Source organism: Pristis pectinata, chromosome 4 (assembly GCF_009764475.1).
Source record: "Pristis pectinata isolate sPriPec2 chromosome 4, sPriPec2.1.pri, whole genome shotgun sequence".
NCBI classification, from domain to species: domain Eukaryota; kingdom Metazoa; phylum Chordata; class Chondrichthyes; order Rhinopristiformes; family Pristidae; genus Pristis; species Pristis pectinata.
Genome location: NC_067408.1, coordinates 117,747,761 through 117,762,129, shown reverse-complemented (window position 1 = coordinate 117,762,129; position 14,369 = coordinate 117,747,761).

Here is a 14,369-nt window from a genome sequence, read left to right as displayed (position 1 = left end):
GTAACAGGCCCTTCCGGCCAAACGAGTCCGCACCGCCCGTTTTAAACCCAAATTAACCTACCCGTACGTCTTTGCAATGTGGGAGGAAACCAGAGCACCCGGAGGAAACCCACGCAGACACGGGGAGAACGTACAAACTCCTTACACACAGCGACAGGAATCGAACCCCGATCGTAGGCGCTGTAATAGCATTGTGCTAACCACTATGCTACCGTGCCGCCTGAACCAGTAGGAAGTGTAGACAGAGTCCATGGAGGGGAGGCTGGTTTGATGATAGTCTGGGCTGTGTCCACAACTCTCTGCAGCTTCTTGCGGTCCTGGGCAGAGCAGTTGCCGTACCAAGCTGTTGTGCATCTGGATTTAGTTCATCCTGATAGTCTATGCCGTGGTGAGGAAACATATGATCATTTTTTACTTTTTGAACATGATTCACTTATGTAAGACATCCTCAGTGCTCTGTAGTCCTAATGGGTTTTTAAACACACTTCCTGTAGACAATTCTATTCTACATTGTTGACTGAAATGGGAAGAGCCGGCAAATTTCTGAGAGAAACACACCGGTCAACCCACAGCGGGGAGAGGCCGTTCACCTGCTCCGAGTGCGGGAAAAGGTTCGGTGATTCTTCTCAACTGCTGAGGCACCAGCAGACTCACAATGGATAGAGACTCTTTTCCCCCACTCAGCATTCAGAAGGGATTCGCTGATTCGTCCAAACCGCCAATGAAGGGGGAGAAAGGTTAAATGTGCCGTCTGTGGAATATTGAAAGGTCGCCACTGCCGAGACACCAGTTCTGTGTTGGATTCCACAGGCACAGTAGTGTAGCGGTTAGCGTAACGCTATTACATTGCCAGAGACTCGGGTTCAATTCCGGCCGCTGTCTGTAAGGAGTTTGTACGTCCTCCCCGTGTGTCTGCGTGGGTTGCCTCCGGGTGCTCCCGTATTCCAAAGACGTACGGGTTAGGAAGTTGTGGGCGTGCTATGTTGGGGCCGGAAGCGTGGCGACACTTGCGGGCTGCCCCCAGAACACTCTACGCAAAAGGTGCATTTCACTGTGTGTCTCGATGTACGTGTGACCAATAAAGAAACCTTACCCTACCTTACAATGTTCAAACACTTGATTTCTGTTTTCCTTTTCGACAGGAGGTTTATTCAGTGATTACAGAATCACATTAATACCACATTACACTACTTCACTATACACACCATTTACTCTTTCAAATTACAATAGGGCCATCACTGTCCAGAACACACTCGAGCCCCTGAGGTGCCCACCGGTCCAGGAAATCCCCCAGTGTACCCCGAATACCGCCTGCTCCTTCTCCCGGGACACATGGGCACGGACGTAACCCTGGAAGAGGGGGCGGCAGACGGCTGGGCCAGAACCCCCAACTGCCTGCCATCCGGACCCATGAGTGGCCATCTTGGTCAGGCCCAGGAGAAGGCCGACCAGGAGACCCTGCCTGAGCGACACCGCCCACCCCCCACCCCACACCGGCTGACGGAAGATCCGGAGCATGAGGCTGGAGTGCAGCCAGAACCTGAGGAGCAGCCCCTTCAGATACTCACCGGGGCTGCAACTTCTCACACCCCATGTGTACATGATACACCGACTCGTCCCGCCCGCAGAAACAACAGGCAGCCGGGGAGTCCATAAACCGATTTAAGAATCTGTTGAGTTTTTCTTTGTCCAGTCCCATTTTCTCTAATTATTTTTTTTAAACCTTCTATGACTGATGTCGTTTTTAAAGAGTGGGACAAATTAGGTATGACTTGTTTTCAGGATCCGTTTGTTGGAGGAAACCTTTCTTTGTCTGAACAATTGTCTACCAAGTAAAATTTACCAAAAACTCATTTTTTCCGATATTTACAAACTAGAGATTTTCTTCGATCTCAATGACGTTCTTTTCCTTTGAGTCCTGATAAAAATTTATTAGATGTAATTTTTAATTTGGAACCCTTTCATGATGGCTCAATATCTAATGTTTATGATGGATTACTAGGAATGAGTAAGGTGCCACTAGATAAAATTAAAAACACTTGGCAACAAGATTTACAGATGTCAATTTCTGAGGAAACTTGGAATGAAATTTTCAAATCGGTTACTACTTCGTCATTATGTGCTCGTCATTCTCTCCTTCAATTCAAAGTGGTCCATAGAGCTCACTTGTCTAAAGATAAATTTACCCGTTTTTATTCAGATATATCTCCTTACTGTGACAAATGTAATAACGGAGAGGCTTCTTTAATTCACGTGTTCTGGACGTGTCAGAGTCTTAAAAAATATTGGACAGAGGTCTTTCAAACTTTTTCTATACTTTTTAAAATAACTTTGAAACTTAATCCTTTGACTGCATTATTTGGGATGGTTGGAGATAAAGATACAACTTTGAAGGCTTCTGATTTACACATTCTGGCTTTTATTTCTCTTATAGCCAGGAGGGCTGTGTTGCTTAAATAGGAGGAGGTTACTCTGCCTGCTCATGCTCAATGTTTACGGGATGTTATGTTGTACCTGAATCTAGGGAAGATTTGCTGTTCAGTTTGTGAATCTAACTTAGACTTTCAAACCCTGTGGGGACCCTTTTTGAATTATTTTCAAAATCTCTGATTTGGTGACTAAAACGCAGATATTGGCTGACACGGTTACGTTTTTAAAAGTTTTTCCTTGTTGTTTTTTCCATCTAACAGCTTCAGGTTTTGGTAGTGGGAGTAGATTATTTTTTATAATAAAATATTTCAATTTTTTCTTCCTTTATTAACTATTACATGTGATTATTAATTTCGAGTATTGTGATCTAAGTACGATTTAATACGACGTATTCAGTAGTATTTTTATTCTCTTTCTTGAAGCATGTATTCTGCATTTTTTTCATGGATTCAATAAAAATATTGTAAAAGAAAGAAAGAATCTGTTCCCCGGCACCGACCTGTGCAACACCCTCCGACCCAGGCACCCAGTGTAACGGGGGAGGCCTCCCGCAGAATGAGACCTCCACTGGGGACCTCCCTCATCGGTGAAACGGAACCGGCGCGGCGTGTCCGATGGCAGAGGAGGGCGGGGACGTGTACTGTGCGCAGGAGCAGCCCGTACCAGAACTGCCTGGGCTCATCTCGACACGGCACAGTGGATATCCTTGCGAGATGGCTCGTGTTGTGTGGGACCAGCTCCCAAGAGAGGTTTCGGGCCCTGGGTCCGATGAGTAATTCCGGCTGAGTGGGGGTTAGCACAGTCGTGATCCCTCTGCACTCCTGAGCCCCCTGTGCAAACACTTGATAAATACGTTTGACATTTCTTTGTTGTCTTAACAGAGCATTAATTTATTTAACGTAGAGATGTGAGTGGAAAATCCAAAATATTGTCTGAATGAAGTAAGCCTTAAGACAGTGACATTGCTCAAAGTAACTTACCATCCCAATGTTGAATTTAATACTTTAACAGGTAGAAATATTTTTGTGAACAGCTGAGGTGTGTTACTGACTAGTGAGTGTATTCATGCGAGGGGAAATCGAGATGTGTCTCTGTGGAGCAAGTTGGGTTGCCATAAGACCATCAGACATAGGAGCAGAATTAGGCCATTCAGCCCATCGAGTCTGCTCCGCCATTCAATCATGGCTGATTTATTTTTCCCTCTCCTGCCTTCTCCCTGTAACCTATGACGCCCTTACTAATCAAGAGCCTATCAACCTCCGCTTTAAATACACCCAATGACTTGGCCTCCACAGCTGTCTGTGCCAATGAATTCCACAGATTCACTGCCCTCTGGCTAAAGAAATTCCTCCTCAGCTCAGTTCTAAAGGGACGTCCTTCTATTCTGAGGCTGTGCCCTCTGGTCCTAGACTCTCCCACTACTGGAAACATCCTCTCCACGTTCGCTCTGTCCAGGCCTTTCAATATTCAATAGATTTCAATGAGATTCCCCCCTCCATTGAGTACAGGCCCAGAGCCATCAAATGCTCCTCATGCATTAACCCTTTCATTCCCGGGATCATTCTTGTAAACCTCCTCTGGACCCTCTCCAATGCCAGCACATCCTTCCTCAGGCATGGGGCCCAAAACTGCTCACGATACTCCAAATGTGGTCTGACCAATGCCTTATGAAGCCTCAGCAGTACATCCTTGCTTTTATATTCTAGTCCTTTCGAAATGAACGCTAACACTGCTTTGCCCATCCTCCCAACCCGTCCAAGCCCTTCTGCAGACTCCCTGCTTCCTCAACACTACCTGTCCCTCCACCTATCTTTGTATCATCCACAAACTTGGCCACAAAGCCCTCAATTCCATCATCCAGATCATTAACATATAATGTGAAAAGTAGCGGACCCAACACCGACCCCTGCGGAACACCATTAGTCACTGGCAGCCAACCAGAAAAGATAAGATATCTTTATTAGTCCCATGTACATTGAAACACAGGGTGAAATGCATCTTTTGCGTAGAGTGTTCTGGGGGCAGCCCGCAAGTGTCATCATGCTTCCGGCGCCAACATAACATGCCCACAACTTCCTAACCCGTACGTCTTTGGAATGTGGGAGGAAACCGGAGCACTCGGAGGAAACCCACGCAGACACGGGGAGAACGTACAAACTCCTTACAGACAGCGGCCTGAATTGAACCTGAGTCACTGGCGCTGTAATAGCGTCACGCTAACCGTGACACTACCAAGGCCCTCTTCATTCCCACTCTTTGCCTTCTGCCAGTCAGCCAATCTTCTATCCATGCTGGTACCTTTCCTGTAACACCATGGGCTCCTATCTTGTTCAGCAGCCTCATGTGCGGCACCTTGTCAAAGGCCTTCTGAAAATCCAAGTAAACAACATCCACTGACTCTCCTTTGTCTATCCTGCCTGTTCCTTCCTCAAAGAATTTCAACAGATTTTTCAGGCAAGATCTCCCCTGAAGGAAACCATGCTGACTTCAGCCTATTTTATCATGTGCTCCCAAGTACCCTGAAACCTCATCCTTAATAATGGACTCTAACATCTTACCAAGCACTGAAGTCAGGCTAACAGGCCTATAATCTCCTGTCTTTTGCCTCCCTCCCTCCTTAAAGAGTGGAGTATCTGGATTGGAGGACTGGTGTGAGATTGGACAGGCTGGGCTTGTTTTCCCTGGAGTGAAGGAGGCTGAGGGGTGGATTAGATTATGTTAGTGAACTGTGGTTTCCTTTCCACAGACACTGCCTGACCTGCTGAGTAGTTCCAGCAGGTGAACCTTTGAAGCAAAACCCTTAATGTGAAATATTAGTAAGATTGTAATTTTTAAATGTCGACTTTTAGTATTTTTAACTGCGTAGAATTTTCTCAGTAAGCTGTTTTGTCTCAAAGTTTATATTTTTGAAATGCTTTTGGTACTTGTATCTCCATGTTTTGACTATTGGTGGTGTTTTGCATTCCTTTTAACTTGGAGATTTGCCACCAAAAGAGGTGAGGTTAAGGGATTTCGTAAATAGCATTGTCTATTGGCCAGTTTTCGGGCCTTTGAGGGTGGGGGGTGGGGCTGTTTTTAGTTTAGTTTTTTTCCTTCTGGACTGATCCAAAACTACAGAACTAAAAGATCAGAGTGGTCGTATATGTGTGGAGCCTCAGGAGATGGGGGAGATCTTAAACAGTTTTTTTGCATCAGTATTTACTCAGGTAAATGGCATAGTGGATATGGAAGGAAGGGAAACAAGCAGCAGTGTCATGGAACATATAGAGATTAAGAAGGAGGAGGTGCTTGATGCTTTACAGTGAATAAAGGTAGATAAATCCCCAGGGCCTGATAAGATATTTTCTCAGACCTTGAGAGACACTAGTGTAGAAATTGCAGGGGCCCTGGCAGATATATTTGGGTGCAGTGCCAGAGGACTGGAGGGTAGCTCATGTTGTTCCATTGTTTAAGAAAGGCTCGAAGAGTAAACCATGTAATTACAGGCCGGTGAGCCTGACATCAGTAGTGGGTAAATTATTGGAAGGTGTTCTGAGAGATAGGACATATAAGTATTTGGACAGCCAAGGGCTGATTAAGGATAGTCAGCATGGCTTTGTGCGTGGTAGATCGTGTTTAACGAATCTTGCGGAGTTTTTTGAGGAGGTCACTAAGAAAGTAGATGAAGGGAAGGCTGTGGATGTTGTCTACATGGACTTTAGTAAGGCCTTTGACAAGGTCCCACATGGGAGATTAGTTCAGAAGGTTCAGTCAATAGGTATCCATGGTAAGGTTGTAAACTGGATTCGAAATTGGCTGAGTGGGAGAAGACAGAGAGTGGTTGTGGATGATTGTTTCTCAGAATGGAGGTCTGTGACTAGTGGTGTGCCTCAGGGATCTGTGTTGGGGCCATTGTTGTTTGTTGTCTATATCAATGATCTAGACGGTAATGTGGTAAATTGGATTAGTAAGTTTGCAGATGACACTAAGATTGGAGGTGTAGTGAACAGCGAGGAAGGCTTTCAAAGCTTGCAGAGGGATCTGGACCAACTGGAAAAATGGTCCAGAAAATGGCAGATAGAATTTAATGCAGACAAGTGTGAGGTGTTGCATTTTGGAAGGACAAATCAAGGTAGGACATACACAGTAAATGGTCGGGCACTGAAGAGTGCGGAGGAACAAAGGGATCTGGGAGATCAGATACATAATTCCCTGAAAGTAGAGTCACAGGTAGACAGGGTTGTAAAGAAGGCTTTTGGCATCCTGGCATTTATAAATCCAAGTATTGAGTATAGGAGTTGGAATGTTTTGGTGAGGTTGTATAAGTCATTGGTGAGACCTAATTTAGAATATTGTGTGCAGTTCTGGTCGCCGAACTACAGGAAGGATGTCAGTAAGATTGAAAGAGTGCAGAGGAGATTTAAAAGAATGTTGCCGGGTCTTCAGGGGTTGAGTTACAGGGAAAGACTGAGCATGTTAGGATTTTATTCCTTGGAGCGGAGAAGAATGAGGGGAGATTTGATAGAGGTTTGCAAAATGATGAGGGGTATAGAGAGAGTTAATGCGAGTAGGCTCTTTCCACCTAGATTAGGAGAGATAAGTACGAGAGGACATGGCTTTAGGGTGAAAGGGGAAAGGTTTAGGGGGAACATTAGGGGGAACTTCTTCACTCAAAGAGTGGTGGGAGTGTGGAACGAGCTGCCATCTGATGTGGTAAATGCGGGCTCACTCTTAACTTTTAAGAGTAAATTGGATAGATACATGGACGAGAGGTCTGGAGGGGTATGGGTTGGGGCCAGGTAAATGGGACTAGCAGAATAACGTTTCGGCACAAACTAGAAGGGCCGAATGGCCTGTTTTCTGTGCTGTAGTTTTCTATGGTTCTATGGTACAAATATGTCTGAATTGTCGTCATATTCAGCTCCTTTTTGAACTCTTTTTCCTCTTCCTATTAATGAGCCTCCAGTGCAGCAAGGTTAACCCTTTACATACCTTATGCTTTAGTTTATTAAAATGGATAATATGATTAATTTTTTTTCATGGAATACGAACTGTTTAAATAATACAATTAAGTAGAAGAAGATCTTTAAAGTTTTTCATAGACTGAACGCTCAGATTATTTTTGCTCAGAAGACTCAGGAGAGAAGATAGTCAGTGCTTTTTTAGATTTTGGAGGGGTCAACAGTTTCATTCTAATTCATGAGCAAAGGTGAAAGGAGTCTCTATTTTTATAGATTCCTCGATTTCATTTCACAAGATCACAAGATCACAAGACAAGGGAGCAGAAGCAGGCCATTCGGCCCATCGAGTCTGCTCCAAGGAAAAGGGAAAAAGAAATGGGGAATGGGGAGGAAAAAAAACCTATTCTAATCCCAATTTCCGGCCCTATCCCCATATCCCTTGATACCCTGACTATTTAGATATCTATCTATCTCTTCCTTGGACGCCCCCACTGATCTGGCCTCCACTGCTGTACGTGGCAAGGAGTTCCACAAATTCACCACCCTCTGGCTGAAGAAATTTCTCCTCATCTCTGTTTTGAAACTGTACCCTCTAATTCTAAGATTGTGCCCTCTGGTCCTGGACTCACTCACCAAGGGAAACAGCCTAGCCACATCTACTCTGTCCTTTCCTATCAACATTTTAAATGTCACTATGAGGTCCCCTCTCATTCTTCTGTACTCCAGCGACTACAGTCCAAGAGCCGACAAACGCTCATCATACGTAAACCCTTTCATTCCTGGAATCATCCTCGTTAATCTCCTCTGAACCCTCTCCAACGTCAGCAAATCCTTCCTAAGATGTGGGGCCCAAAACTGCGCACGATATTCCAGATGAGGCCTCACTAGTGCCTCATAGAGCCTCATCAACACTTCCTTACTTTTATACACTATACCTCTCGAAATGAATGCCAACATAGCATTCGCTTTCTTTACCACCGATCCGACCTGGTGGTTAACTTTCAAGGTATCCTGCGCGAGTACCCCCAAGTCCCTTTGTACTTCCGTACTTTGAATCTTCTCTCCTTCTACATAATGATCTGCCTTCTTATTTCTGCTTCCAAAGTGCACAACGACACATTTCTCAACATTGAATCTCATCTGCCATTTCCTTGCCCATTCTCCTAAACTGTCTCGGTCCCTCTGCAACCTTCCTATCTCCTCAATACTCCCTACTCCTCCACCTATCTTGGTGTCATCCGCAAACTTAGCCACGAAACCATTTATTCCATCATCCAAATCGTTGACGTACAAGGTAAAAAGGAGCGGTCCCAGCACCGACCCCTGCGGCACACCACTAGTAACCGGTAACCGACCAGAACAAGATCCTTTTATTTCCACCCTTTGCTTCCTGCCAACCAGCCAATGCTCCACCGGTTCTGTCATCCTACCCGTAATTGCATCACCTCTCATCTTATTAATCAGTCTCTTGTGAGGCACTTTGTGGAAGGCCTTTTGAAAGTCTAAGTACACAACATCTACCGCCTCTCCCTTATCCACCCTACCTGTGATTTCTTCAAAAAACTCCAATAGGTTGGTCAGGCAGGATCTTCCCTTCACAAAACCATGTTGGCTAGGACCTATCTTGCCTTGCGCCTCGAGGTATTCCGTAACCCCATCCTTGAGGATAGATTCCAATAATTTTCCCACCACTGACGTCAGACTAATAGGTCTGTAATTTCCTTTATGCTGCCTCCCACCTTTCTTATACAATGGAACTACATTTGCGACCCTCCAGTCCTCCAGAACCACGCCGGAATCTATTGATTCCTGGAAAATTATCGCCAATGCCTCCGCTATCTCTAAAGCCACCTCCTTCAGAACCCGGGGATGCACCTCATCCGGTCCGGGAGACTTATCAGTCTTTAGCCCATTTAGTTTTCCTAGCACCTTCTCCCTAGTAATCTTAACAGAACTCAGTTCCATTTCGTGAGACTCCTGACTAACCGGCACATTGCTGATGCCCTCCACGGTGAAGACCGATGCAAAATATTCATTCAATTCCTCTGCCATCTCTCTATCGTCCATTACAATACCTCCTGCACCGTTATCAATTGGTCCTATATCAACCCGTGTCTCTCTTTTACTTCTTATGTATTTAAAAAAACTCTTAGTATCCTTTCGAATGTTATCCGCCAACTTCCTTTCATAATTCACCTTTTCTTTCCTAATGAACTTCTTAGTTTCTCTCTGCAGCTTTTTAAAAGCTTCCCAGTCTTCTGTTTTCCCACTAATTTTTGCTTCTTTGCACGCCGCCCCTTTTGCTTTTATTTTAGCCTTCACCTCTCTCGTTAACCACATTTGTGCCTTTTTTCCATTCAAAACTTTCTTTTTTCTTGGAATATATCTCTCCTGCATTTTCCTTATTTCCTGTAGAAATTCATTCCATTTCTCCTCCGCCGTCCCTCCAGCTAGCTTACTCTTCCAATCAATTTGGGCCAACTCTTCTCTCGTACCATTGTAATTTCCTTTGTTCCACTGAAATATCGATACACCAGTTATCAGCCTCTCCTTCTCAAACTGGAAACTGATCTCAATCATATTGTGATCACTGGTTCCCAGTGGTTCCTTTACCTTTAGTTCCCTAATCACCTCCGGTTCATTACACAGCACCCAATCCAAAACAGCCGATCCCCTGGTGGGCTCTTCAACAAGTTGCTCCAGAAAAATGTCCCTTAGACATTCCACAAACTCACTCTCCTGAGTTCTACCGCCTTGCTGGATTTCCCAGTCCACCTTCATGTTAAAATCCCCCATAATTATCTTCACATTGTCACTCTGGCATGCTTTTTCTATCTCGAACTGCAACTTATTGTCCACTTCCTGACCGCTTTTAGGGCGCCTATATATGACTGCTACAATTGTCCTTTTACCCTTGCTATTTCTTAGCTCCACCCATAAGGATTCCACCTCCTCTGACCCAATGTCCTTCCTTTCTATTGATTTTATATCATTACTAACCATCATGGCCACACCTCCCCCTCTGCCTACCCGCCTATCCTTCCTATACACTGTGTACCCCTGGACATTCAGTTCCCAATCACAATCATGATATTCATCATGAAACAATCTCAGACCCGAATGGTAGATTTTTATTAATCACTGGCTTACTACATAACAAAAAAGTTGTTATGGTTAATGTTTCTACCCCTCACGTCGATCATCCCGAGTTCTTTAAACATTTATTTGCATCTTTTCCTAATTTAAACGAATTATACGTTGGTTATGGGTGGAGATTTCAATTGTTGTTTAAACCCTTTGACGGACAGGTCTGCATCGAATCGAGTACTTCCAAACAAATCCGCTGTTTTTATTAATTCCTTTTTAGTTGATTCTGGAATTTTAGAAGTTTGGAGATTTCTACACCCAAATGATAAAGAGTTTTCATTCTTTTCTCATGTTTATCACAACTACTGCAGAATTGATTACTCCTTTATCGACTCTCGATTAGCTCCATCTGTTACTGACTGTAAGTACGTTGCAATCGCCATTCCTGATCACGCCCCATTGAAACTATCGATCCAATTAGTGGACAGAGCCTCTGGTGCCAGACAATGGCGATTCAATTCTTCTCTACTTCACGATTTAAATTTTGTTAATTTTATTAAAGAACAGATTTCCTTTTTCTTCTCAACTAATTCTACAGAAGAAATTTCCAGTGGGATATTATGGGATACCCTTAAAGCTTATATCTGGGGTCAAATTATTTCATACTCTGCTGGATTGATAAAATGAACTAATAATGAATTACGTATATTGGCTGATAAGATTAAAAAAATAGATAAAAAATACTCTGTTGCTCCTAATTTGGAGCTTTATAAAAAGAGAATTGAACTTCAATTGCAACACAGTTTATTATTAACCTCTCCAATTGAAAATCAACCACTCAAAACTAGGAGTTAGTTTTATGTCCATGGTGATAAATCTGGTAAATTATTAGCCAACCAACTGAAAGCTGCTTCAACTAAACGTCAGGTTATTAAAGGTCGTAAACAAGATGGTAATTGGACGGTTGACCATGATCAAATTAATAAATCTTTTCAAGAATTTTATACTTCTCTATAGCAATCAGAATTTCCTGAGGATTCTACATCAATGCGTGAATTTTTAAGGAAATTGAAGATTCCAAAATTATCACTAAATGAACATTTAATATTAGATGCACCCATTTCAGAGGAAGAAATAAAGAAAGCAATGTCTTCAATGAATTCAGGTAAAACACCTGGTCCCAATGGGTGTACAGTTGAAGTTTTAAAATCTTTTTCTGATCTTCTCTCTCCTTGGTTAGGTAAAATTTTTAAAGATGCCCTCTCAGCAGGTAAATTACCACAATCCTTTTATGAAACAACTATCTATTTAATTCTTAAAAAGGATAAAGATCCCACTGAATGTGCATCTTACAGACCTATCTCTTCATTGAATGTGGACTCCAAAATCTTTTCCAAAATATTGGCTTCTAGACTGGAAAAGGTACTTCCACAAATTATTTCTGATGACCAGACGGGATTTATTAAAAATCGGCATTTGCATTTTAATACTAGGAGATTAATGAATATTGTCTATACCCCTTCATCTACAATTCCAGAATGTGTTATCTCACTAGATGCCGAGAAGGCGTTTGATAGTGTTGAATGGGAATATTTATTTAACACGCCTGAGAAATTTAATTCTAGTCCAAATTTTATATTCACAATTACGTTGATATATCATACACTTTTGGATTCAGTACTTACTAATAAGCAGAGATCCCCCTTTTTTCAGGCTTTTTCAAGGCACTAGACAGGGCTGCCCTTTAAGTCCCTTACTATTTAATATTGCCTTGGAACCCTTGGCAATTGCCTTTCGGGATTCTTCTAACATATTTGGCATCACTCGTGGAAATGGGACGCATAAGATCTCACTATATGCAGATGACCTGTTACTTTAGACCTCTAACCCTGACAAATCCATCCCTGCAGCATTATCACTGCTTGCTCAGTTTAGTGTTTTTTTCTGGCTATAGATTAAATCTTAATAAGATCGATCTTTTCTCATTAAATATGCAAGTCCCAATCTATAGGCAATCACCATTTAGATTAGTGACTGATTATTTTGGTTATTTGGGTGTTAAAATTACCAAGGAGCATAAGGACTTATTCAAAGTTAACTTTTTACCCTTAATCAATCATGTTAAACAATTGCTTACTAAATGGTCCCCATTGTCTCTATCATTGATTGGTCGAATCAATGCAGTTAAGGTGACTATTTTACCTATATTTTTGTATTTATTCCAGGCGGTTCCAACCTTCATCTCGAAATCCTTTTTTGATATTATTGATTCTAAAATTCTTTCATATATATGGCAGAATAAAAACCCAAGGTTAAGCAAGAAATATTTGCAGAAATTAAAAAAGGATGGTGGTATGGCTTTGCCTAACTTTAGATTTTACTATTGGGCAATTAATATTAGATATTTAATTTTTTGAACACAAGATTTACGTATAATTCAACGTCCCCGATGGGTGTATCTTGAGCATGAGTCTGTGCAAGGGTTTTCATTAGATTCCATTTTAGGAGCCTCGCTCCCCTTTGCACTTACTAAATTAAGTAAACAAATAACTAACCCAATAACTAAACATGCAATACGAATATGGTTTCAATTTTGTAAATTTTTTGGATTGAATAAATTCATTTTATCAAGTCCTATGCAATTCAATGTTTTCTTTCAACCATCCAGAATTGGTTTAGCTTTTTCTTTATGGAAAATGAAGGGAACAACGTGCTTTCGTGATCAATTCATTGATAACTGTCTTTTGTCTTTTGAACAGTTGTCTAATAAATACAATTTGCCTGGATCACTTTTTTTTCGATATTTACAGATTAGAAACTTTTTAAAAGTTATTTTACCTACTTTTCTGGTGCCACATAAAACTGAAATTAAAGGAAAAATTTTAGGCTTTAATCCTTATCAGAAGAGCTTGATAGCAATAATTCATGATCTGATTATGAAAATACATCTAGAGACACTTGATAAAATTAAGAATGAATGGGAAAGAGAACTCCAGAGACTCTTATCTACAGAGACGTGGAAGAAAATTCTCCAATTAGTTAATACATCTTCAATGTGTGCTAGACGCTCTTTGATACAGTTTAAGGTGGTCCATAGGACACATATGTCAAAGGACAAGTTAGCCTGTTTTTATCACCATATAAATCCTAGATGTGACAGATGTAATTCAGAGGTGGCTTCCCTGACACACATGTTTTGGTCCTGCCCTCCTTTGGAAAAATATTGGAAAGACATTTTTAATATTATTTCAACTGTATTGAACATTGATTTACAACCCCATCCTATTACTGCAATTTTTGGGTTACCAGTGATGGATTCTGGCCATTTATCCTCTTCTGCTTGTCGTATGATTGCTTTTGTTACATTAGTGGCCAAGGGATCCATTCTATTTAAATGGAAGGACCCTATACCCTCTACAACATTTCAATGGTTTTTCTCAAACTATAACATGTTTAAACTTAGAAAAAATCAGGAGTGGTGCTGTTGATCCTTCGCTTCAATTTGAGTCCATTTATTCAGTATTTCCATCTGACGTAAGCAGACCTTTCTCAAATCCCTTTCAATAGCCTTTGAACATAGAGGAGCGGAGCTGACGACATAAGGATGTGTTTTTTAACAGAAGAAATATCGGTCCAGTTTTTTTTTGAAGTTTTTGGTCTGCTTTCGTTTACTAATATTATCTTCTTTCTTTCTTGTTTTATTATGTTTTTATTTAATTTTGGGGTTCTCTTTTCACATAATCGAATTTCTTTTCAAATTCTTTTGTATCATGTTCATTTAGTAAGAGATTGGGAGGTTCAGATTATATATTTGACTCCTTGTGTGTGTGTGTGCCAACTGTTGTTACTGTAATCCCGGTCTCTTCGCACTGTGTGTAGAATCACTATTGTTACGTGTATTAATTTGAAATT